The sequence below is a fragment of the Spermophilus citellus genome, assembly GCF_964194105.1.
Source record: "Spermophilus citellus genome assembly, chromosome: 14".
NCBI lineage: Eukaryota > Metazoa > Chordata > Mammalia > Rodentia > Sciuridae > Spermophilus > Spermophilus citellus.
In genome coordinates, this window is record NC_138194.1 from 3,556,170 (window position 1) to 3,581,706 (window position 25,537).

The window sequence follows — 25,537 nt, forward strand, 5'->3', positions numbered from 1 at the left end:
TGCCAAATACACAGATGGAGTCATCAGATAGGGAGGCTACAGCCATTCAGGAAAATCTGTCTCAGGCTGATACAGAGTTGAAGAGTAAAGAGCCATGAAAAGGGACTAAATATAGCCAAGATAACATGGCTCGCTCTCGGTCAAGTTCCATCGCTCCGCAATCACAGTGTTTAGTCAGCCAAACTCAACAGTCTGCAGGGTCTCAAATGTGGATGTGGCTTCTTCCAAGAACTTCAGCTAGTGTGTGAGGGCTCTCTCTCTGCTTCCAAGATGGCCCCTCCTCTGAGTCCTCACGTGGCAGAGGGGTGAATAAGCTCCTGAAGATCTCTTTTATAAGGGCATTAATCATATTCAATATCGTGACCTAATCACCACCTCCAAGGTGACACCTTTTCATACCATCATCTTGGAGGTTAGATTTCAGCATGAATCTGGGGGATACACAAACACCCAGACCATAGTAGGAGATGGAGGTAGGACCATTTCCTGCTGAATAATTCATTGGGTTTTGATCAAAACCATTTTATTTATTTTCATACCTTTTACATTTTTCTCCTGGGTCAAGTTTCCAGAGTCTTATTCTACAAAGCAAGGTACCTTGGACTGGTCATCAGCATCTCCTCAAAACCATTTAGAAGATATGTACAAAATTAGGCCCATTCCTATTCTGATGATCGTATTCAACACTATTGTTGAAATGCATAGAAACTGACCTAATTCTGCACGTGTCTTCCTTTTTCTGTTAGTCAACTGAGTACCCTTGGTATTGTTCCCTTTTTCTCATCCTACACTACCTCCTTTTAACTCCTGTTAAGAACATTTTACAAATTTACACATTCTGATTACAGAAGGTTACAAGATTCCCACCCTCAGTTCTTATCCAGGACAGAGAGGGCTTAATTATTTTAGAATAAATACTTTCATGGGGTTATAATACCTGTCTTTCTCTTTCAAACTGCCAAGGCAAACTCCCCACACACTGGTTATGAGTCCCTGGTTTATTTAGCCAAGAACACAAAGGTATTGGAAGAGAGGAGGCCTCACAGAACAGGAGCAGAAAAACACATCCTGTGGCCAGTCCTGCCAAAGTAGCTTCAGTCCGGAGTCCTCCTTCCTAACTTTTGTAGCTTTTTATTTTGATATAATTTTGTATTCACAGACAAGGTGCACAACTCCTATTGTGCAGATTAAAAAATGCTTACAAAAATGGGTATCCCCCTCCCACTTCCATTTTTTCTATCCTATTCTCTACTCCCAAACTTTTTTTTTTGGAGGGTGGGGAGGGGGCAGTAAAGGGAGGAGATGGAACCCAGGGTCTTGTGAATGCTAGGCAAGTGCTCTACCACTGAGAGCTTTTTATTTTATTTTGAGACAGGGTTTCACTAAATTGCCCAGGCTGGCCTTGAATTTACAATCTTCCAGCCTCAGACTTCCAAATAGCTGCGATTACAGGCGTGCATCACCATGTCCTGCTGTTTTAATTTATTTTGATACTAAAATTGTCCCACTGGGAACTCTCTCTTTTTTTTTTCTTTTTTGCAATACTAGGAAATGAACTCAGAGCTTCACACATGCTAGATAAGTACTCTCCACTGAACTAGACCCCAGTTATTTTTATTTTATTTTGAGACAGTGTTTCACTAAATTGCCTTGAACTTGGAATCCTCTTGCTTCATTCAGTCTCCTGAGTAGTTGGGATGACAGGCATATGCCATCGTTATAGATTCTCTTTCAGTCTGCGAATCTCTGTGCTATATGTCCCCACAATTCTCCTCCTCTTCCTCCCCCCCCTCCTCCTCCTCCTCCCCCCTCTTCCCTTCCTTCTCCTTCTCCTTCTTTTTCCCAGGGACTGAACCCAGGGGAACTTAATTACTGAGCCACATCCCCAGCCCTTTTTATTTTTTGTTATTTTGTTTGTTTGTTTTGAGATAAGGTCTCTCTAAGTTGCTTAGGGCCTTGCTAAATTGCTAAGGCTGGCCTTGGACTCCCAATCCTCCTGCCTCAGCCTCCTGACTTACTTAGATTACAGGCCTGCTCCACCATGCTCAGCTGTCTCCACCATTTCTTTGAACACTTCCTTTATTTCCAGTGCAACAAGTTATTGCACGCACATTGTGTACTTTTTCTACTACAACCCTGAAATGAGCCTTTTCTTCAAGGAGCACAGGGCTGTGTTCTGGTGGAGAATCCTATTTAGAAAGTTAAACCCAGAAGCTGGGTTTGTAACATGTATACACATACAAACACACGCATGTCCTCCTAAATCTATATTTATTTTTGTATCTATTTACTTATTCATATTTCTTTAACAAAAGAAACCTACAGCTATAGGCTGGCTTGATTCAGCTCATAGGGGTGATTACTAAATATCTGTGAGCTGGCTGTAAATTGAAATCAATTATGGTAGTATTTACACCATAGTAATCGGCAGATACTACACATCAAGATTTTTCCCCCTAGAGAGCCAGGTGAACAACACATCACTGAAAACCTGACTTTCATTATCCTCAATATATTTACTCAGAATATTCAGAAACTAATTTCAGAATTACTTATCCATAGCACTGTGAAAATCTAGAGGTCAATATTTGTTTATATTATAATTTTCTTTTTTGTGGGTAAAATTTACATATAATGAATGGCATCAATATTATGTGTCCAATTTGATGAGACAGTATCCTGTATGCATATTAAACCCATGTGCATATTGAGAAACAGAATATTTCAATACTCCAGAAAGTTCCCTTATGTTTCTTTGTGGTCAGTCTCTCCCACCCAAAGGCAGTCACCTTTCCTTTTCTTCTCTTCCTCCCCTTTTTCCTCCCCCTAGTCCTTCTTCTTCCCTTTCCTCTCCCCCTTCTCCTTTTTTTCTATTCCTTAACCATAGATGAGCCTTGCCTTTTCTGGAATTGCATGTGAATGAATCACACAATGGAGTAGACAGAATAATAACCTCTCTCCCAGGACCTAGGTACACTAATTTCTGGAAATTATGAATATTTAAGTTACATGGCAAAAAGGAATTAAGATTGTGGTCCAATTAAGATTTCTAATCAGCTTACTTTAAAATAGGGCGATTAAGCCACCATACTCATAATCCCAGAGTTTAGGAACCTGAGGCAGGAGGATTGCAAGTCCAAGGCCAGCCTCAGCAACTTAGCAGGGCCTTAAGCAGCTCACTGAGACTCTGTCTCTAAATAAAATTCAAAAAAAAGGGGCTGGGGATGTGGTTCAGTGATAAAGCACCCCTGAGTTCAATCCCCAGTACTAAAAAAAAATGATTATCCTTGATTATCTGTGTGGGTCCAGTGTAATCATAAGGTCCTCAAGATGGAAGAGGGAGGCTGAAGAGAAGCAGAAGGAGATACGGAAAACCAAGGCTAACAACATTGTGCCCTAAGATAAAGGTACTATTGAGGATGTGGCTAGGATGTAGCTCAGTGGAAGAGGGCAAGGCCCCAGGTTCCACCCCAGAACTGTGAGAAAAAAAGAAAAAAAAAAGAAGATACTCTTGAGTGGAAAGATCAGCAAAGCTTTATGCTTTGGCATTTTTAAGAGCTACAATCATGGTTTTCAATGGCTGTTGGGGAAAAAGAGAGGACCTTAAATCTACCTGTCCTGTGTGACTCTGGGCAGGTATCTGGGAGAACAGAGTGTCCTAGGTAAAGAGAACAGCAGGTCCAAAGCCAGGAACTCGTGGGCACAGCTGAGGAATGATAGAGACCTGAACACATCCACCTCTGCTTCCTCTGAGCTGCACTTTAAAGACACAGGGACAGGGATACTTGCAGCATTACCCTGTGCTTGTGGGGAGAATCTCGGAATAGGGCCCTGTCAACATAATGTTCTCCCTAATACCAAGATCACCCAGAAGTAATTCCAATTACTTAACATTGTGTCTCTCTTGTTTTTTTCCTGCTTAAGTACTTCGTGCTGCTAGGAGTGCTCTTCCTTCTTCCTGTCCTCTGTCTTTCCTAAAAATCCCCCATTGAACGACTATTGAGCCTTCCAGTCTAACATTGTGTCCTCTTAGGCATCTTCTCTCTTACTCCCCACCGGAAGTTAGTTGGTACACCCATGGCACCTCAGACTTGCTCTTGCACAGAACAATTCCACATCATCGTCATTTTGTATTTCATTGTCCATCTCCCTGATAGGCAATGCAGAGGAGAACTCAGCTGTCTATGGCCTCCATTTTCCAGATGAGAATCTGAGGTGCAAACCAGGGTAGAGGTCCATTCCTCATCCCGTGCAACAAGGATAATCACAGCACCCACCTTGGAGAGGTGTGGGGGCAGAATAGTTCACAGGGGCAAGATGGACCAGGCCACAGAGCAATGCACAAGCCCTCACCAGGTGATCTCATACCTGTCTCATGACTTCACTGCTATACCCACTTCCATTTCAGAGGCAGGAATTCCATTCTTCCAGTTGCTGAGCCAAAAACCTTGGAGGCCACTTAACCCCTCTCTTTCCTTCCTATCCTTCACTTAACCCACGAGCAAATGCCATCCTTTGGCTCCACTCCAATGAATGGACCCAGAGTCCACCCTCCTTATTGTTTACTGGGCAACCACATGGCTCAGGCCACCTCCCTCTCACCTGGGTTTTGTCAAAGTCTCCTTACAGGTCCTGCACCCTTGGCTCCCTTGGTCAGCTCTCCACAGTGACCCCATGGAAACCTAACTCAGAGTGGACCACTTCCACTCAGATCCTTTCAGCAGTTCTGTCTCATTCAGGGTCAAAGCCAAAGGCCTTCACAAGGCCGGTGAGCTTCATGCCCCACCCCAGCTACTTCTCGCTGCACCTGCTACCACTGCACTCCGGGCCACAGGACTCCTGCCGTCTCTTCAACACGACACACGCTGGGCTTTCCCCATGTATCATGACTGTTCCCACGCGCCTTTCCATCCAGCCATCAACATCTCCCAGGGTTACTTCAAATAAAACAGTGCCCCCTCCTCTGCACGATCTCCCCATCCTGCCCAGAAACTCTTGAGGCCCCTAACCCTGCTTTATTTCTTTTCATAGTGGCTATCACCATATGAATACATGTATGTAGACATATGTAGATATATATATATATATATATATATATATATATATATATATATATATACACACACACACATATATATCTCTATCTCTTTCTATCTATCTATCTATCTATCTATCTATCTATCTATCTATGTATCTATTACTTGTTTACTGTCTTTCCTCAATGGAGCAGGAACTCTTTTACAAGACAGGTATTTGTTTAATTTACTCACAACTGTATTCCCAGAGCTTAGGACAGAGAATGGCATTTAGTTAAGTGCTCAATAAATATTTGCAAATGAATGGATGAAAACCCATATTTGGCACACAAAAGTCCCACAATAGCTATGCACAGTTGAATGTTCTGGAGACTCCTAGGAAGGTGCTGATGTTGGGGCTGAGGGCAGAAACCAGATTGTGTGTCTGGAACATTTGCTGCTTGGGCTGTGTGTCTCCTGAATGATGCTTCCTCCAATGCTTTTTCTTTGGGGGGCATTTTATATGGTTTGTGGGACCCCTTTTAGGTAGTCTACACTGTGGTTCTTGAACCTTGGTGATCATCAGAATTATCCACAGAGGCTCTTATTTAATGGGCCTGGGGTGAAGCTGGGGGATTAATTCTGAGCAAGGATTTATTTATTTTTATTTGTTCTAATTAGTTATACATAGCAGTAGAATGCATTTTGACACATCATACATAAATGGAGCATGACTTCTCATTCTCCTAGTTGTATGTGATGTAGAATTCACTGGTCATGTCATCATATGTGCACATAGGGTAATGTCCCACTCATTTTACTTCCTTCTTACCCCCATACCTGCTGTCCCTGAGCAAGGATTTAAACCTTGGTTTCCTCATATGCAAAATGGGATTATCATACTATCTTCATGGATGTAAGAATTAAATAGAGTCATCTCTGTGAAGTGCCTCACACTTGGTAACTATTAGGGTCCCTTTGCTTCTGCTCAAGCTGTCTCCAAAGTTCAGAGGTTACATTCTTACACGTAAGACCTATAACATGCTTCCCCTAAACTTAGTTTTGATGTCATCTCTGTCTAAATCTCTACTTTTACTCCCAGATTTTTCCCCCAAATATATACCCAGCCACTTCACTTGAATGACAAAAAAACTCAATGTATCTATAGCAACTCAAAATTGTCCCCTTCCATCCTTCTCCTGTAGCTTCCCATTTCAAATGAGAAACTCAGAAGTCAGTTGGCACTTCTCCTCCACGGTTCACACAGAACTGGTTCTAACCTTGGTCTATATCTTTAATCCACAATCTCCTAATTTCAACGGCTCACAAACTGGTTTTCAGGCATCCTCTGTTGCTACCTTCTTATTTATTCCCCACATCACTGCCAGAACCATCTTTTATAAATACAACTCTGATCATGTCCAGTTGGACCCTCTCCAGCTCTTCAGTGGCTTCCTATTACCATTAGGCTCAATTCCAAAGTCCTCAGTGTGACCCTCAAGGGCTCTGCTCCACACCTCCTTCAGGACTAGCCATCTTACGCTAACCATGGTGGCCTCTGCCCAAGGCCTTAGCAGGCAGAGCCCCTTCCTATTAGGGGTCTGGCAAAGGCTGTTCCTTCAGCAAATGCATTCCCTGCCCCTAAACCCTTCTCTGTCCTCCTCCTTGTTCTTCAAGGCTCAGATTAAATGTCACTTCCTCAAGGAGATCTTGCTTGCCCAGAGCAGACAGGCCCCTTTGTTCCACACTTCTGTAACTCCCAGGTTTTCTTCTGGCAATCATCACAATGATTGCTCCCTGGCCTCAATTCTGTGCCTCTTGCTTCACATTTTGAGTTGCCAGCTGTCAGGCAGCAGACAAGAGAGTAATGTGATTGTTTTATCTGCACGCTCCAGACTTGCTGTTCAGAAGGGGAGGCTTCTTCACCTGATTTCAGCTCGAGTTATTTTCAGGGCTGAAATTGAATTTACATTTCAGTTCCGACTCGAAGCTGAACATCCTCAAAAACACCCACCTGTGGAGAGCAAGATGCGCCTGCTCTGGGTTACTGCAGGTGGTGTAGAACAGCAGTCTCCAGACTGTGCCTAACCCCGAGTCACTCCTTTTATAAAGCAGCAGTTTGCCATGATCCACTCCATTTTGCGTATCCATCCTAAGGCAGAATGACTTGGTAACTCGTCTAGGCAAATAAATACCCGATATTTGACATAAAGAATTTATTGAAAAAAATAATCCCCAGGTGCATAGCGCAATCATAAGGCACAATATGATAAATAAATCAATCATATGTTATGATTTGGGTATATGATGTCCCCCAAAAGTTCATGTGTGAGATAATTCAAGAAAGTTTAAGAGGTGAAATGGTTAGGCTATGAAAGCCTTAACCTAACTGGTGGATTAATCCACTGATAAGGATTAGCTGGGTGGTGACCACAGGCAGGTAGGGTATGGCTGGAGAAAGTAGGGAACTGGGGACGTGCTGCACTAGGGATGTCCCTGTGAACAGAGTTTTCTCTCTGCTTCTGGGTGGACATGTCCTGAGCTGCTTTCCTCTGCTAGCCCTTCTGCCATGATGTGCTGCCTGACCTTGGGCCAAGTCAACCATGGACTGAGCCTCTGAAACCATGAGCCAAAACAAACCTTTCCTCTTCTAAGGTGTTCTTGTCTGGTCTTCAGGTCACAGCAATGAAAAATCTGACTAAAACATCAAGCTTATGAAAATCATCACTTGGGAACTTACTGAATTAAATCTGAGGCACTTGGATGCAGGGGCGTATCGAATCCATGCTAGAGAAACCAGGCCCAAGAGCTTATCAAACACCCAAGCCCATCAAATGATACAACCCCCTCACCTGAAACACATAAGAAGAAGGGCACCTAAGATGGCGACCCCAACCTGTACTGTCATCTTTTCACACCACCTGAGATCAATAGGTGACAAAGATCCCAACTCTGGGGCTTTAGCTCAGCTTGATCTCACTCTTGACGTGGCCCACTTGGAACTTCCTGCCCTCTGTGCCTTGACCAGCTCCCTGAAACCTGAGCAGCTCCATGCCTCCAGAAATTTCCAAGGCTGGGTTCTTTCTTTTTCAGAATATCCCTCAGGGACTCTTCTACATCTCTATTAGCTCTTTGCCTCTGCTGTTAGTTATGCCTCTCAACTCTGTGGCCACTACTAACCCTTTATTAGATGCTCTGCAACCTATATATCATTGGTAACGTGTGCTGTATGTCCCTAGTGTTATAGAGATTCACAATTAAAATTGGAACAGGATAAAAGAATTGGTGATTGCTACTCTCATGACACCAAGTGAACCATGAGAACTCTGTGAATTAAAGCTACTGAAATGGATACAGCTATGAATTTATTGCTAATCAATAAATTCTGACCTTGTGGAAAGACACAAGTCCAGTCTGGGTTAATGACATAGCTTCCAACAACACTACATTGTGACACACAGAATGAAGAACATAAGTAGAAAGTTGTTTGCCATATGCCAATTAATTGAAATGAAGTGTGGCAGAAACCACCAACTCATTCAGGAAAAAATGGTGGAATTTCAAAACCACCAGAGGTTGCTTTCTCCTATATGTGCTGTGTGTAGAATTCTTGAAAGACATATGACCCAGGGGAGGAACACCTATTAAGTTGGAACTTCTGGCAAATCTTCAAGAGCACCTAGTTATTTTCTAGTGCAGTTAAAACAACAACAACACATTACGAAACATTTGAAAATGCAATCAAAACACTGCTTTCCTAGGTCAAAGGACAAAATGACAATTTACTTCAACTGTTTTTTAATGGGTTTTATTTTCTGATTGTAGAAGGGGTCAACATTTTACTCCACAAAATAGAGTAAGCAGATAAGCAAAGCAGAACAGGTTTGTTTTATGGACACAAAAGGGCTGAAGAAAGTTAAGAAATGAAAAATGAAAAGCAGACTGATCATTTCAAAGTGAGTTTTCTTGTTAAGGTAGGGACAAGGAAACAGAATAATAGAAAAAAAAACCTGATTTAGATCAGGTTACTTCGGGTTACCTTTTTTTGTACAAGAATTAAGTTAGAGACCACTTCCTTGTCACGCCAATCAAAACCGCTGTTGCTCTTGAGGTCAAACAGTTTAGCTTCATCTTGGTGATGTACAACTTTGGCCACTCCATTTTGAGTTTTAGCCTACTCTTAGGGCCCAGTGCAAGAGCCCGGTCCAAAAAAAAAAAAAAAAAAAAAAAAAAAAAAAAAAAAAAAAACGGTGGCTTCCTGTATTTAGCATTTAACACCCCTATTGTTTGCAATGGAACATTCATTCTTAAAAGGTGTCCTGAAAACCATCAGAACGGAGATAGTGGCCTCCACATGCAGGACTTCAAATGGCCAAGAATGACACGGAAGCACCTTTCACCCTGAAGATGAAGGTTCAAGTTCAAAGTTTGATTGTAAAACGAAAGGAGGGGAAATCTGCATAAACATTCGCTGGTGCCCTTCACCACCTGAAAACCTATTAAATCATGGTGGAACTCAGACTTGGTGGAAGCTGTGATCTGATTTTTAAAACGAGTCTTCCCTTCAGAATAAGTGTTCCTCTGGAGTTGCCCCGGGGCACATCCCATCGCCCTAGTCACAGACAATAGATGCCCCCTGTAAGCAGCTGTTCCCAGGAGGGGCTTCACCTTCACCTGGGTTTGAAGGGAAACGTGGGCAGGCAGAGCCACTCCGCGTGCAGCCGCCGCCCGGCGCCCCTCGCCCAGGCTCCCACCTCCCTCGCGCCGGGAAGGTGCTGCGGGCTGCGAGGCATCTCTCCCCTTCCCTTGGACCTTGGCTCTTGCGCGGCCCACGCTCTGCACTGCACGGCGGAAAAGCACGCGCAGGTTCACATGTGCCTGGGTTTTAATCCCAATCCGCAAGAAGCACGATCCCCGCCGAACCGAGGCCCTCGGTCTGGGAGCAGACGCCGTGAGTCGCGGACTCGGGGGTCCGGACGTCGGCACGGGCGCCGTGGGGGTGCCGGGCGGGGTGGCGCGCAGGGCGACCGCCCTCCGCGGCCACTGCGCCGCTTCCCCGAGCGGCCCCCGGTGGGCACCCTCCTGGCGCGGGGCCGGGGGCGGCGCCGGTGGCCAGGTCACCGCGGGGCGGCCACATCACCAGCGCGGGCGGCGGCGGGGCGTGTGCCTGCGCGGGCCGGGGCGGGGCGGGCCTCGGGCGCCGGCTGTCAGCGCGGGGCCGCGACGGCGCCTGGAGGCGCGCGAGCAGGAAGGACCGCTGGCCGGAGCCGCCGCCCGCCCCGCTGCCGGTGCCAGGCTCTAGGTGAATGCCCCTTCCCCGCGCGCCCGGCGGCCGCGGCCCGACTGAGGGACTGGCCTCGCTCCCGCCGGCCGCCGCCGCCCCGGCAGGTGGTCGCGGAGGGAAAGTCCGGGCTTTGTCCGCGACGCGGGGACCCGGCGCATCCCAGGTGGTGGAGGGAGGTGGGGCGGGGACCCGCGGCGGGCCGGGCCGGGCCGGGGCGCGCACACCGGACCCTCCTCGCGCGCCCCGCCGCCGCCGCCGCCGCCGCCGCCGCGGACCTGTCGCCCGGCCCCGCAGCCCCGACCCGAGCTCGGGCGGTGGCCGAGTGCGGACGCGGATGCTGTCGGGGGCCTCCGGCACACCGAGTCCGGCTTCGAGGTTGTCACCCGGGTCTTGTCTTTCTGTCTGTACAGTGTGTCTCCATTAAGAAAAGAACTAATAATAATAATAATAATAATAATAATAATAATAATAATAATAATAATAATCATCATCATCATCATCCCCCAGTGTTCATTTGTGGGAAGAGATGACACACTGATGTCTGTGACTTGTGGATTACGTTTGTGTGGAGATTACACATGTCATCTTTTTGTAAATGAATGATTTTAAAAATCGAGATTTACGCCACGTTCGATCCAACTCGGCCCTCGGAAGTGTGGATTTTCGTGTCCACCGAGTTTTGCCACTGCCACCACTATTCAGAACATTTACCTCGTCCCCCAAGAAACCTGTCCCCGTTGGCAGTGACTTCTCGCTTCCCCCGACCCCACCCCTTCGCAACCACTAAGCTGCTTTCTGTCCCTGTGGGTTGCCTGCGGTGGACCTTTCCGATAAATGGAATCAAGGATGGGTGTCTTTCCGTCGGGCTTCTTTCACGTAGCATAGGGTTTTCCAGGTTCATTCATGCTTCCGTGTGTATTAGTACTTTATTTTTGTTAATAGCTGAATGATTCTCTGAAGTGTCACACAGTTCCACCTTTTGCTCATCTGTTCACCAGTTCATGTACGTTTGGGTTTGGTTTTATTTAGTTATTGAATATGATACTGCCATGAATATTTGCGGACGTATGTTTTGAGTGCATTTGAGCATATACCTAGAAGTGGAATCTCTCTGTTTAACTTTTTGAAAAACTCCCAGGCTTTACCAAAGCAGCTGTGCCTTTCTGCATTCCCTCCAAGCAGTGTATGAGGGTTCCCAGTTGCTTCACCTCCCCACCAGCACTTGTTATTTTCTATTGACTCCCTTTTAAGTTCTGGCCACCCTAGTGGGTGTGAAGTGGTACCTCTTTGTGGTTTTGATTTGCATTTCCCTAATGGTAGGGATACCAGGCATCTTTTCATATGCTTATTGGTCATTTGAGTATCTTTTTTTGGAGAAATAGCTATTCAAATTCTTTGCCCTAATTGTCATTGGGTTATTTGACTTTTTACTGTTGAGTTGTGGTGTTCATTTATTTAAAAAAAAAAGGCATTCTGGGTTTTGGGACTAGCACTGATTTAAAAAAAAAAAAGCCAACCAACACAATACTAAAATCTGTACTTGGGTAGATGTTGAATAAGTGCCATTTAATCCTTTCACAACACTCTACTTATTATTGGCCTTTTTCCTGTCCCCATTCTATTTTCTCTTATGAGAGATGCTTCAGAAGTCCTGACCAGAGTCAAGAGGGCTAACCTGTACTTGCTATTTTCATATATTCTGTGCTTAGTTTGAAAAGTTCTGGTTATCACTTTAATTACAAATAATTTATATTGGTGTCTAGTTAGATGAGCTAATAATAGATTACTCAGTTAAATTACTCAGAATTTTATATGCTTCTTGCAAAACAGAGGGTCTTATTTTCCTCAGTTTGTGTCATTTTTAGTACAACCATGGGTGGTAAATATTTTTGATGGCATTAAAGAGCCACTTACAGGTGAATGAGCACTGTTATGCCTACTGCTTGTTAATTTTTCAGTATGCACCAATTCAGCATCAGATCTTGATAGCAAAAATTACTTTGACAGCACCTCCAAGAATTCAGACTCATTTTTGCACTAATCTAATAGATTAAAGAAAAAAATATTCAACAATACCTGATAAAGTATAATAAGAAGATTTATTTATTTAAAAAAAATTAGTTGTAGACGGACACACTACCTTTATTTTACCTATGTGGTGCTGAGGATCGAACCCAGTGCCCCATGCATGCAAGGCATGTGTGAGGCCCTGGATTTGATCCTCAGCACTGTATATGAATAAAAAAATGAAATAAAGGATCCACTTACAAATAAAAAATATTAAAAAAAAGAAAAGGTATATAGGGACCATAGCAATAGGATTTTGCAGAGTTGGGGAGAGAGACTGGGCTCAATTCTGAATACAGCGTGGGGCAAGTAGGAATTGATATCCAAGGAGCAGAGTGGATAGGAAAGTACAAAGGGAGGCTAAGGTGTGGCTTCAGGGTAGAGTACTCTCCTGGCGTGCCTGAGGCCCTAGGTTGGATCCCAAGTGCTGAAAAAAAATTAGTAAAATAAAAATTTAAAGGCCTCATTGAGAAGTACAAAGGGGAAACATCAGGGGTTGGGGTTTTCTGGCCAGTCCAACATAACAGGATTTTAGTAAAAATAGATCCCATGATCAATCACCTAGGGGTTGTGGAGGAGGAGGAGGAGCTGATTAGATAGTCAGGGTGGGAGTTTCTGGTTAAACTAACTCAGCAGGATTCTTTGCTAAACCTGAATTTTACAATGTGCACAGATGGCCCTAGGAGAAGGTTCAGGAATTGGATTAGAGTTTGGTCATGCAAGAATCTTTGTCAGTGTTTAAAAGTGTACTACCAAATTTCAGAAGCGTTATAGAAAATAAAAATTTTGAAATAGAAACAGTGAAAAAAGCAACTGATTAAAAGTATGTGAAGTACAATGCCAATATCCTGTAATCCCAGCTATTTGGGAGGCAGAAAAAGGAGGATCTCAAGTTCAAGGCTACCTTGTGCAACTTGACATGTCCCTATCAACAAAAAAGATAACAAGGATTGGGGCTGGGGCTGGGTACAGTGGTGCACATTTGTAATTCCAGTGGCTGGGGAGGCTGAGCAGGAGAATCAGGGGTTCAAAGCCAGCCTCAGCAATATAGCAACTTAGCAAGGCCCTACGCAACTTAATGAGATCCTGTCTCTAAATAAAACATAGAAAGGGGCTGGGGATGTGGCATAGTAGTAGAGCACCCCTGGATTCAATGCCCAGTACCACTAAATAAAGTGTGTGGAGAGCAGCTTCAGCTCTACTTCAACCTATGGATTATAAACAGTGGTAATATAATAATAATAATGTTATTATTATTATAATATAATAATATTATAAACAGTGCTAATATTATTGATTCTTTTATGCCTTGCTGCCTTTACTAGAAGAATAAGGTTGACATTTTCAGTGTATAACTTGTGGTTTTTGTTTTGTTTTAGCTATTGAGATTTTTTTTTGGGGGGGAGGTGATTCTGGGGGTCGAATCCAGGGCCTTGGGGTGCAAGGTAGATACTCTACCACTGCGCTACATCTCTAGACCTTTTGAAAAGTTTTTGTTTTGAGACAGGGTCTTGCTCTGTTGCCCAGGCTGGGTTCAAACTTGTGATTCTCCTTACTTGGCTTTCCAAGCACCTGGAATTACAGGTTTGCACCACTGTGCCCAGCTGTTTCTTCTTAATTTACATACCTACTCAGATGAAACCATAGCACCTGAAAAACTTCGGGTTTCCCTCACAGGAAGGAAAGTCCTGCCCTAAGGTGTTTCCTCATAGGAGGTGAAATGTAAAGGAAAACTTTCTCTAAGGCAATATAAGCGCGTAAAGAGCCAGCGAGAGCCTGTCTTATTGACCTTTATCCCTTTCTTAGCAATTAGATAAGTTACTGTAAGAGAAACTAATGATAGGGATTGAGAAAAAGAAGTGTCTCTTTAATCTGTTGCCGTTCAGAGGGGGACACAAGCAGTCTCCTCATGAGTTGTGTGGTGAGTAAAAGGGTTTTGTGGGCTAGCCTAGGGAATCGGTCACCATTCACAAAAATAACTGCTATTATATTTTCCTTGGAAAAGACTAAACCTCTTAAAAAAAAACTTTTAAAGTGGGTGACCATTTCATTATGTGGTTAAATACATAGATTATACAAGTCCATTTCCTTGTGTTACTACTCAAATATTTACCGAGTGTCTAATATGTTAACAGGCATGAGGCTGGGCCCTGGGGATTCAGTGGCAGTCAGGAATGGGTCCTCGCTGCCATGAGTTTACAGCCTAGAACTTTGGGACCAGAGGAGGGGAATGAATTTCAAAGGCCAGGAAAGTGATGTCTAAGAGCCAAGATCATGAGCAGGATCAGAGAAACCAGGTGAAAGGGAAGAGAATGTGCAGTACCTGAGGGTGGAACTTTTCTAACTGCAAGTGCTTACTAGTATTTTGTGGCGTCAGTTTAGTATCTTGTGTGACAGCGTGTGTGTGTGTGTGTGTGTGTGTGTTTGGTACTGAGGACTCAACCCAAGGTCACTTAACCTCTGTGCCACATCGACAGCCCCTTTATTTTTTGAGACAGGGCCTCTCCAAGTTGTTTAGGATCTCACTAAGTTGCTGAGACTGGCTTTGAACTTACCATCCTCCTGCTTCAGCCTCCTGAGCTACTGAGACCACAGGCGTGCGCCACTGTGCCCAGCAAACCAGTGTTTTTCTTTTTTTTTTTTTTTTTAATTTTTAAAATATTTTTTTAGTTGTGGTTGGACACAATGCCTTTATTTTATTTCTTTATTTTTATGTGGTGCTGAGGATCAAACCCAGGGCTACCCATGTGCTAGGCGAGCACTCTGCCTCTGGGCTACAACCCCAGCCCCCACCAGTGTGTTTTTAAAAAAGAAATAAAATAGGAAGGATGGGTCACATGTAGCTACTTAGTAAATGGTGAGGGTGGGTGGGGTTGTTTATGCAGGACGAGTTAACCTTATGAAAGTTTAGATTTATCTCGGAATAAATGAGAAGGCACTGAATTTAGTTGGGGCCTGATTAGATCCATATTTTTCTGAAGGTCTCATTCAGTGTGGAGTCTTTCAACTCAAGTTCAAACTTCAAGTCTCTTGGCCTCGTGTTCCAGGTATTCTAAAATCTGGTTCTAAAGCAGCTTTCCATTGTTATTGTTATTAGAATCTTCTATTTCATAAAGATTCTTTGCCTACCTTTGCATCATGAAGGCAGGCTCTGAGAATAGATCTTACTTTTGTCTTTTCACAGTGAATCTTGCAAGTAGCATGGTGCCTGGTACAGCTGTAGACTAAGAAAATTTTTGTTAATACAGTCTAATTATATTCAGTTAATAGAAATGTTATGTAGGAGTGGAGGTGGCTTTGCTGCTCCTAGTAATAACTTGCTTTTGAACAAAAAAAAAAAGGTTTTTATTAGAATTTTTTCTCAATTGAAGTCATGTTAGTGATAGAAATAAATTACCTTTTAAATAAGTGAATTTAACAAATTAATAAAAGAGTACTAGAGATAAGAAAAAAAAAAAGCCAATATGCTTTCTATTTTTGGTGTTTCTCCTCCCAAAGAGTACAGGAAAACTGCACAGGTGATTCATAGGAACTAGCAATCCAGCAATTGTTTTTTTTTTCTGCCTTTGGTGGGGGCAGTATTGGGGATTGAACCTAGGGGCTTTGCCTCTGAGCTACATTCCCACCCTTTGTATTTTTTATTTTGAGATAGGGTCCCACCAAGTTGCTAAGGCTGGCCTTGAACTTGCTATCCTGTCTCAGTCTGCAGAGTCAGTAGGATTACAGGCGAGAACCCCCACGGCCTGCTTAGGGATCGTCTTATATTTTGTTTGAACTTAGAGGCATTTCTCTGAGTACTCGCCCAAAGGTAGTTTTAGGAAGCTGCTAGGGACCAAGAGAGGTAAGTTAGATTAAAACATATCAATCATTAGAGGTAAGAGGAAATAGATTTTGCTCTTAGAAGTAAGAATAGAACATCCATATGCCTCAAAGATCTTACAAATAAGAATATGAAGATGTCTCAGTTTGTTGCCAGAGAATCTACTGTCAGAGTACTATGACTTCACAGAATTAATTGTGAAACCCAATCACGAAAGGAAAATTCTTCCAGTGTATCGTTCTGATAAGTGGCAAGAGAAGTTATGAAAAATTCATGAAAGGTAGAGATTTCAGTTCTGATTCAGGTTTATTGTAGTGTATTTTTGAGGTGTGGAAATTTTCCTAATTAGTTTTGTAGTAAGATTTTGTACACACACATGCATACACATCTTGAACTAGAATGCTAGAGTCAAATTTTGCTAATATATGATAGCTTTTTAAAAATACTCATTGAATTGGATACTTCTATGTTCCACTCTGTCCTGTTTTAAGCAGTGCACCATAGGACCAAATGGAAACTATTAACTTGTATAAATTCACAGAAGGAAATAATTCCAGGTGTGGGAAAATATTGTGCACACAGCTGTTCACTGCAATGTCATTTTGTCAAGAAAATGTCCTGCTGTAGGGCAGTGATGCATTAACCTGCAGCAGGACACCTAAGGCCATTGAACCCGTGTCTTCCCTCTCTCCTCCCACCTGGGCAGATGGTTCCCCAGAGGTGAGTTCTTTGAGAACTTTAATGTTTGTGCTTTCTGACTTTTCTTCTAGCCCAGTGGTTTCCAATCTTGAGGAGAGGTCTCGGTGTCTTCTTGGGTCAGGTAAGGTGGGGCAGAGTGGCTGGGGTACAGGGTGCGGGAACTGGTGTGCTTTGAGTTCACACAACCGTTTGGTGTATTGGCATTTCACATAGGGTTTAATTTAATCAAAGTGTTGCTCTTCTTAAAAACAAATGTTTATAAACAATTGGTCTAGTTTAGAAAATGAAGTCCTAAGCTGCCTCCTTAGGAATTGCAGGTCTGCACAGATGGCTGCCTGCTGCTTGGTCATGGGAAGTTTCTGCTGGGACCTGTCCACATCCCTGCAGTTTCCTGCCAGTTGCTGGTCTCTGTGTTAGATATACTTTCTCCTTTTCTCCCATCTCTCAATCTTACTTGTCCTTTAAGGTTCAGCTAATGATCACTTTAGTTATTCATTTAGTTGCCGAACAAATACATATTGTCATATACACAAGTTGGTTGGATGCTGAGTAGGGAATATGTAGAATTTGTTTCAAAAGCTCATGGCCTTGAAAAGGATGACCTTCATGTATATGAGTGCAGTAAGATGTAAGGAGGTCAGAGCACTATGGGAACAGGAGCTTCTGGACTCTGTGGTCTGACGTCTATAACCAAGGCAGTTTATGCTATGGTTATGTTTCTGGGTCTTCAGAAAACATTTATTTATTAATAGATTATGATATGGAGAGTTCAACTGTGAATCAGAGGTGGGACCACTGAGCTACATTCCCACCCCTTTGTATTTTTGATTTTGAGATAGGGTCTGCCAAGTTGCTGAGGCTGGCCTTAAACTTGCAATCCCCCTGTCTCAGCCTGCAGAGTCAGTAGGATTGCAGCAGACCTTGTACCTATGGCCATGTAAGCTGGTGTAGATCATACCAAAGAATACCTGCAGTGGCTTCTGTATCACTAACAGTGGTTAGAGAGTCCTGAATTCAAATCCTGTGTCTTTATTTTTATAATATAAGAGATATTTATAATTATTACAGTATCAACTCATTTGAAAATTATAAACCAGAGATTCAGTACAGCAATGTACAGCATTTTTGTGACTGTGTAACATAGCATATTCATTAGTAAGAGGAGAATGAGGTAGGATGTTAGGTTTTGAGCCTTTTATAAAAATATATACTAATAGTGACTATGATAACATTAGGTAGCATTTACTGAAAGCTCAGTACAATTTTCTAAGTGGTTGATATGTATTAAGTCACTTAATCCTCACAATAACCCAATAAAGAGCATATTTATTTTTTTTCATGAGGAAACTGAAGTCTAGAAGCAAGTGTTCCATAGCTAGTGACAATCAAGATATAATTTGGAAACAAATTTTCCCTCTTAACTGAAGTGTGAAAAATTTGTTGAATTAGTCACTTATTATTTCACCATAAAAATCACTCAATATAAATCATGTTATTGACGTACCTAACAATAACATAGGAAATAGCTCTCTATGTTCAGTTGCAGATTACACAAAGCATTTGCTATAAAGATTCCACATGAATAATACAATTTTAAATAGATAGTTATTATTCTCCTTTTAAAAAATGTACCTGACCGAAACCTATAAATTGAGGTCTGGAATTATGATCATGTATGGATTTTTATAATCTGAATTTAAGCTCTTCTATTACTCCTAAGAACACATACTCTTCCTTTCTCAATCCCTAAAAGGCAGTGTTTAAAAGGCAGGCTAGTAGGCATGTATTTGAGCATCAGCAAGGGGGTACCACAAGAGAGAGAAAACTTAAATAATTCAGTATTTTATAATTTTTTTTTTTGTACTGGGGATTGAACCCAGGGAGGCTTACCCGCTGAGTCACATTCCCAGCCCTTTTTTGTGTATTATTTAGAGAAAGGGTCTTTCTGAGTTGCTTAGGGTCTTGCTAACTTGCTGAGGCTGGCTTTGAACTTGTAATACTCCTGCCTCAACCTCCCAAGCTGTTGGGATTACAATGTTTTATAATTCTTAAAACAAGAAGCATTCATGGGAGAAATCAGGCCTTTTGGACACCTGAACTTATTTTGTTTGGCTTTTGAGCTACACGTGATGGGTTAGGGGAAGATGTACCTCAGTCCTCATGGTATTCTGGCCCTCTGAAGTAGCTTGGGCCTCATGTAGTTATTTTTCACAGTCATCCAACAAATAAAAGCTATAAATGAAATCATGGTTTGAAAAATAGAATGTTGTAGACTAATGAGTTTGCCTAGAGTGTTTGGGATCTATTAGCTGAATGAGGGCTGTTGTCTTTTAGTTGTGCTGTTCTTTGGGAGAATGTGTGGAGAGAGGAGGAAAGAAAGTAGAAGAGATTTTCGAGTTCCTGGGAGTTTAAAAATAGAGGAAACTGCAAGTAACCTTTAAAAATAAGTGTAGAATAATATTGACCAGGAAAATTTTTATTGATACTTTATGAAATGCAAAAATCAGGACACAAAACCTTATGTATAACATAAACCCAGTTTTTGTTTTATACATGTATTTGGAACAGTCAAGTTCATTGCATAGACCAGTGATCATCTGTGGATGACGGCTTTCCAGGATCGACAGTTTTTGTCTACCCTCAGTTCTTTCTTTATGTAGAATGAAAAAGAATAAAAGAGAACTCTATGGACATGAGAAGCAAAGGATTGTCCAGTGTTTTTCTGAGCAAAGACCATGTATGGCAGGGAAATTGGGTGGGTGGCCTGGGAGTAGTTTGATCTTGAGCTCTGAGTTGGACTGCGAGTACTCCAGAAAAGGGCTCCTTGTTTTTCTTTTGTGTTAACTGGTATTGAATTTTAAAAAGTGCTTGGCCCTGACCAAAGTGTAGAGAAGAGAGATGATTGCAGGGGGTAAAGGTACTGAAATATTGCCAATTGAAACCACACTGTGTACCTGTCCCTCACCTCAGCAGCATGGAGTCTCTGCTCAGGAGTCTGTGCACTCAACCTCTTAGGGAGAGCAGTTTGGGGAGGCAAAAGGTCTAGCTTCATCCTCAGTGTGAAGGTGTCGCCAGGGACCCTCTGTGGGAGCTTTCTGTGTTGCTTAGTTACCTAGAGGAGGTAAGGGACTTCAGTGGCCAGCTCGCGGGTGGAGGGTGTCAATGCATGCTGGGGACAGGGAAAGGGAAGGACATATGGAGGATGGGCAGAAGTGCTCTGAGTAAATATTTGAAATGCGATAGCCTGGAAAATTATGGGGCCTTCATGATCTTAGAGCCTGGAGTGAAATGATTACGTGTGGCAAGTACTTTTTTTTTTCCCCTTTCACTTTTCTTGAAAGTTCATTTTTCTGTTAAACATTGGTACATCGACTTCTTCCTTTTAAATGTTGGCCCCTTGGCATCTTTTCTACACCTTAAAATTCTGGAAGCTTTTATTTTTAGCTTTTAGCTTATGTATTCAGTAAGTCAAATTATGTTTTAAGTTGGTTGTAGAAGTGGGTATGCATTTTTAAAAATGGGACCCTAAGAGTATTAGAATGTGATAAAAGAATAAAATATGAAAGTGTACTTTTGTATGAATTCCAAATAACAGTTTCTACTCATTTGAAATGATAATGAGCTATAGTTGCTTAGCTTCTAAATATGAGGATTTCAGATTTATTACAGATTTATAAGTGTTAGAGAAATAGTTAAGGATATGTTTTATTATCATGTATTCTATCTTTTGTTACACAAGTGTTGTGTCAGCTTATAAAAACCCCTACAAGAAATATTGAGTTAAAAAAAATAGAAGTACAAAATCATTCCAGAATACGAATATAATATTAGGTGAATAAGTTGATCATAAGATTTGACTTTCAGATGGAGCTGTTTCCTCCCTGCTAAAAACAGATGGCTCCATCTCTATTAAAGAAAAGCAAAAATACCAGTATTCCAGTGTCAAGGCTCCGTGTGTGTGTGTGTGTGTGTGTGTGTGTGTGTGTGTGTATGTGTGTGTGAGAGAGAGAGAGAGAGAGAGAGAGAGATTGCGAGAGAGTGGGGAACATCCTTTCTGTTGTTTGAGGGCAATTCCTCAACTTCAGAATAGCTCTCTGGTTCAGCTTGTTTGCCCTCCAGCCCTTCTTAGTCCTGTTCCAAATAGCGGCACAAAAACTCAAATAGCGGCACAAAAACTCAAATAGCGGCACAAAAACTTAGGGTAATTGCTTCCTATATTATAAAACTGATTATTTGTTGCTATTATTTAATCAAATCCCTAGTTCCATGATATTGTTCGCCTTCCAGTTGGTTTCCATGGGGGTAGATAAGACCTGCCTGGTGGCCCTGGTAGAAAACACTGTACTGTCCTAGGCAGTGCACCTTGTTCTTTGGACACCTACAGTATTTAATCTGTCAACATTTTCCCAGTGGGTAGAGTTGCTTTAACAGTTGATTCCGTCTTTGTTGATCCATTGGCTTATTGATTTTGTTTTCTATTTTTGTTTTGTTTTTGAGATAGTGTCACTGGGCTGCCCAGGCTGGCCTGGAACTCATGGGCTTAGCCAAGTCTCCCCAGTAGCTGATTTTGGCTTTTTTTTTTTTTTTTGGTGTAGCCTTCTTCCAAATAAAGATTCTTTAAAAATAATTAATAAATTTCTTTTGTTAGTGAGGGGGATTAGAGGTTCTCATGATTCTGAGAATGAAATGAGCTGCTCTGGGTCATTTGGAAGATTATGACACATATTGAGGATTTATTATACAAAGGATTTATCATTCCCACTATTATTTCTGCAGGCTTAAACAAATTCTTTGCAAATATTCAGCTATCTCTTAGGCATGAAGAAACGTTGGGGTTAATACCTTTTATGGCATTGCTCTTTCCTTTCCGTGGGTGACCTTAGAAGTGAGAGGTGGCTTCAGGGATTTCTGCTGGCTTCTGGGTGTCAGTAGCTGAATCATGCCTGGGGACTGCTCAAGCTTCTGTGTGCTGGGTGGAGGCCACCAGTTTTATAGCAATCTGTGTATGCGGAGGTTAAATGCCCTTCACTCTTCTCTCATTTTCCCCTCTTGTCAAAAATGTTTGATGTCACTACCTATTGCCCTAAATGAAACTGTGAGCTCTCAAGCTGAGTTTAGGCAGAAAGCTTCCAGTTTAAGCCAATAAAGTTGAGATTTTTCTCAGAAGGCCTGTGGATAAGAATAATGAAAGGGTAAAAATGGTTTAATAAAAGCTTAGAGCTAGTCAAGGTGGAGAAGAGACTTCTTCAGTGTGATTCCATTATCAAGACTCATGGTCTTTGCGGGTTCTGATACGTTCTTATGGAAACCCAAGGGAGAAACTCTTTGGAGACAGGTGATCTCATGGTAGCTTCTTCAGTCAAGAGGGATTTTTTGTTTTATTAGAAATAAAGAAGCTAAGTTCAGAATCATAAAACTAATGTCTAATAGGCTGCTGGCACTTTAAATTTTTCTCTTTAAAATGAGAGGAGTTGGGCATGGTGGAGCCTACCTGTAATCCTGGCTCCTCGGGAAGCTGGGACAGAAGGATTGCAAGTTCAAGGCCAGCAGGCGCAATTTTGTAATTTCAAAAATAAACAAAAAAAGCACGGAGAATGTAGCTCAGTGGTAGAGTATTTGGCTAGCATGTGTGAGACCCTGTATGACCCCTGGTATCTTTATTTAAAAGAAAAAAAAAGAGGGAAAATGAGTAAAGCCTAATTTATTCAGATTTGAATTTTTAAATGAAAATAATTAAAGAAAATTGAGCAGCCATAGAATCAGCTTGCTGCTTGAGTGCTGCAAAGAGCAAGTGGAGTGAGCATCATCCTTATCTTTATGAACCCATCCCACGATGAAGTACTGAGTGTTATTCAAAGGAATAAAAACAATTTATCAAACAAGAAAATAATTTGGTCTGTATCAGCTGAGGTCCGGTTTTGTTTGGCATGGCCTTTCTAGAAGTTAATTGAGTTGACTACATAACATATCTTGTTTTGTGATTAGTGCATTTTAATAACAAAAAGAAACATCAGACAGAGGAACTGAAAGGAGCGGAAAACATGCTTGCAGAAGGACTTAAGAAAGAAGAGGTAATAACCAAAGTATGACCCACGGGTAGGTGGTTGTGTGCCTCTGTCGGTGTGATGGGACAGTGGTTTTTAGTGTATTGATATAAATATGTTTAAAAACATGTTCAACATGTTTTTAAAGTTTTGACCAAATGTGATAATTACCGGTAATAGATTACATCAAAACTCTTATTTATTGTCATGAATTGTTAAATTACTATTCATACCTTTCAGAATGATTAGGCACAATTAATACCTGCCAACACAGCTTTGCTGAATGTTCTTTTTTTTTTTTTTTACCACAGATTGAACCTGGGGGCACTCGACCCCTAAGCTATATCCCCAGCCCTTTTGCTCTATTTTATTTTAGAGTCAGGGTTTCACTGAGTTGCTTAGCATCTTGCTGTTGCTGATGCTGGCTTTGAACTTGTGATCCTCCTGCTTCAGCCTCCTGAGCAGCTGGAATACAGGTGTGCGTCACTGTGCCCGGCCTTTGCTGGATATTCTAAGTACTATTTAACTTTAGCAATGGAACAGAATAACTCCTCAGGCACAATGGGCAGGTTTCTCCAAGATTCTGACTTAGGGGCTAGGGTTGTGGCTCGGTAGTAAAGCGATCACCTTGCATGTGTGAGACCTGGGTTCCATTCGCAGCACATAAAAATAAATAAGTTAAAATGAAGGTATTGTATCCAACTACAACTAAAAAATAAATATTAAAAAAAAGATTCTGACTTAGTAAACACACACATGTATAGTATACTTTTTTTCCCTTAACTTTTAAAAATAAACAATTTTAGCACTAATGTTGGATTTTTATAATTGCAGTTGAACTCATAAAGGAGTGCCTGGTATTTCTTTTCCTTTAAGTCACACACCCTCTGACCCAAGCACGACAAGGTTGTTACAGGGAATCTCAGCTCCTTTTTTTTCTATATTTTTGATGTTAAAATGTAGGCTGAGTTTTTAGAGGAAGATTGTATTTATTTAAACTTGGTAAAATTTGGGGCTGGGGTTGTGGCTCAGTGGTAGAGCACTTGCCTAGCATGTGTGAGGTACTGGGTTTGATTCTCAGCACCACATACAAATAAATAAAAATAAAGGTCCATTTGCCGCAGTCTGGCTGGGCACAAATCACAAGCCACTCAAGCAGGAACAAACTTTATTTCCAAACTCACGCAAACGCCACCCACTCGGGCCTTCCAGGCACACCACACACACCGGAACTCCCTCCACCGGAACCTCACCAACCAACACGAACTCCCCAGGAATCCCCTCGAGAACTCCAAAGTAGCGGGTGCCTGAGGACAGCAGGTGTCTATATACAATTGAATACACAGCCTGTTTCAATCCAGCATCATCTTAATGGCTCGCCTCTCAACCATTACTTCTGGCAAAATGCCAGGGGCCATTCCGACTTGACTGTGGCTGTCAGCACCATTGACAACAACAACAAAAAAAGAAAACCTTGGTAAAATTTGGGAGGAAATTTTTCTGTTGTTTGAGATTCACATGTTTGAAAACTCCTTGACTATAGACTGGGGCCTTCAGGTGCTCAGGGATGCCAGATCCCCTAATCTGGGTAGGCATCTAGCAGGCAGATTCCTTTAATAGATGCCTTTGGGAAGCTTTGTCAGGTTACGCTGTGGCAATCAGCAAGTCTAAACTTTCATTGACTTTCAGGGCCAGGAGCTTTGGTCATTTCTTGTGTTCTGAGCCTGTGGGTGCTATGGTTGGTTCTGGTGCTGCTCTCCATGTGTCCCTGTCCTGGAACCCAGTCTGAAGAAGCAGCAAGTGCCTAGGACATGCCACTGTCAAAGACGGGGAAAAGAGACATACCTGGGTTGTTCCCACTGCCCTTCGATGGCCTAAGCCTTCTCATGGCCGCACCTGACACCCTGGAGACAGTGTCGCCCTCCTGTGGTGTGGCAGGTGACATGGCAACAGGGAGAGAGAACAATCCTTTTTGGGAGAGGAGTAGTAAAAATGACATCATCCTGCTGACTCATTTGTAACATATACGCACAGCTTAAAGGGCAGTAATGAGCACTCTGAGCTTAAGAAACCTCTTATATCCCGTTGTACAAATATGCCATGGTCTTTCCCCTCAGGGATTAATTTCATTTTTTGTTGGTATGAACAGTGCTGCAGAGAACATCTTCCAGTGTCTTCTAGGGGACAGTGCAAGTTTCTCCAGGGGCAATGATTGGGTGGGGTTTCTGGATGGTAGGGCACATGCTCTGATTTTAGTAGATAATGCCAAGTTCTTTTCCAGGGTTCTGACAGATTTTAATATGTATGGTGATCATTTGGGATACAATTAAAAGTGCAGATTTTGATTTAGTGGGTAGGTTGGGTTCGGGGTGGGAGCTGACTGAGATCCTACATTTTTAACAAGCTCCCGTGCTGCTGTAGCCACTGGACCATAGGCCATAGTCTCGAGTAGCAAGGTCTAAGGTACTCAGATAGGCAGAGTCACCCCTGTGTTGGTTGCACCTAACACACAGAGTCTTTGGAACAAAACTGCGAAATAACAACATTTGCTACAGCTAGGTCTACCTAAGTTTTTAAAATCATGTCTTTTTTTTTTTTTTTTTTGCAA

The 25,537-nt window shown here is 42.3% G+C and overlaps 1 protein-coding gene across 1 annotated transcript in view; it reads left to right on the plus strand.

Annotated features, from left to right (window-relative positions):
- Positions 1-10,226: 10,226 nt before the first annotated feature.
- Positions 10,227-25,537, plus strand: part of LOC308633206 (solute carrier family 41 member 2-like) — a gene marked incomplete at its 3' end in the record, with an annotated part of 53,096 nt that continues 37,785 nt past the window's right edge. The window contains exon 1 of the mRNA XM_081265741.1: positions 10,227-10,317. The remainder of the gene's footprint in view (positions 10,318-25,537) is intronic.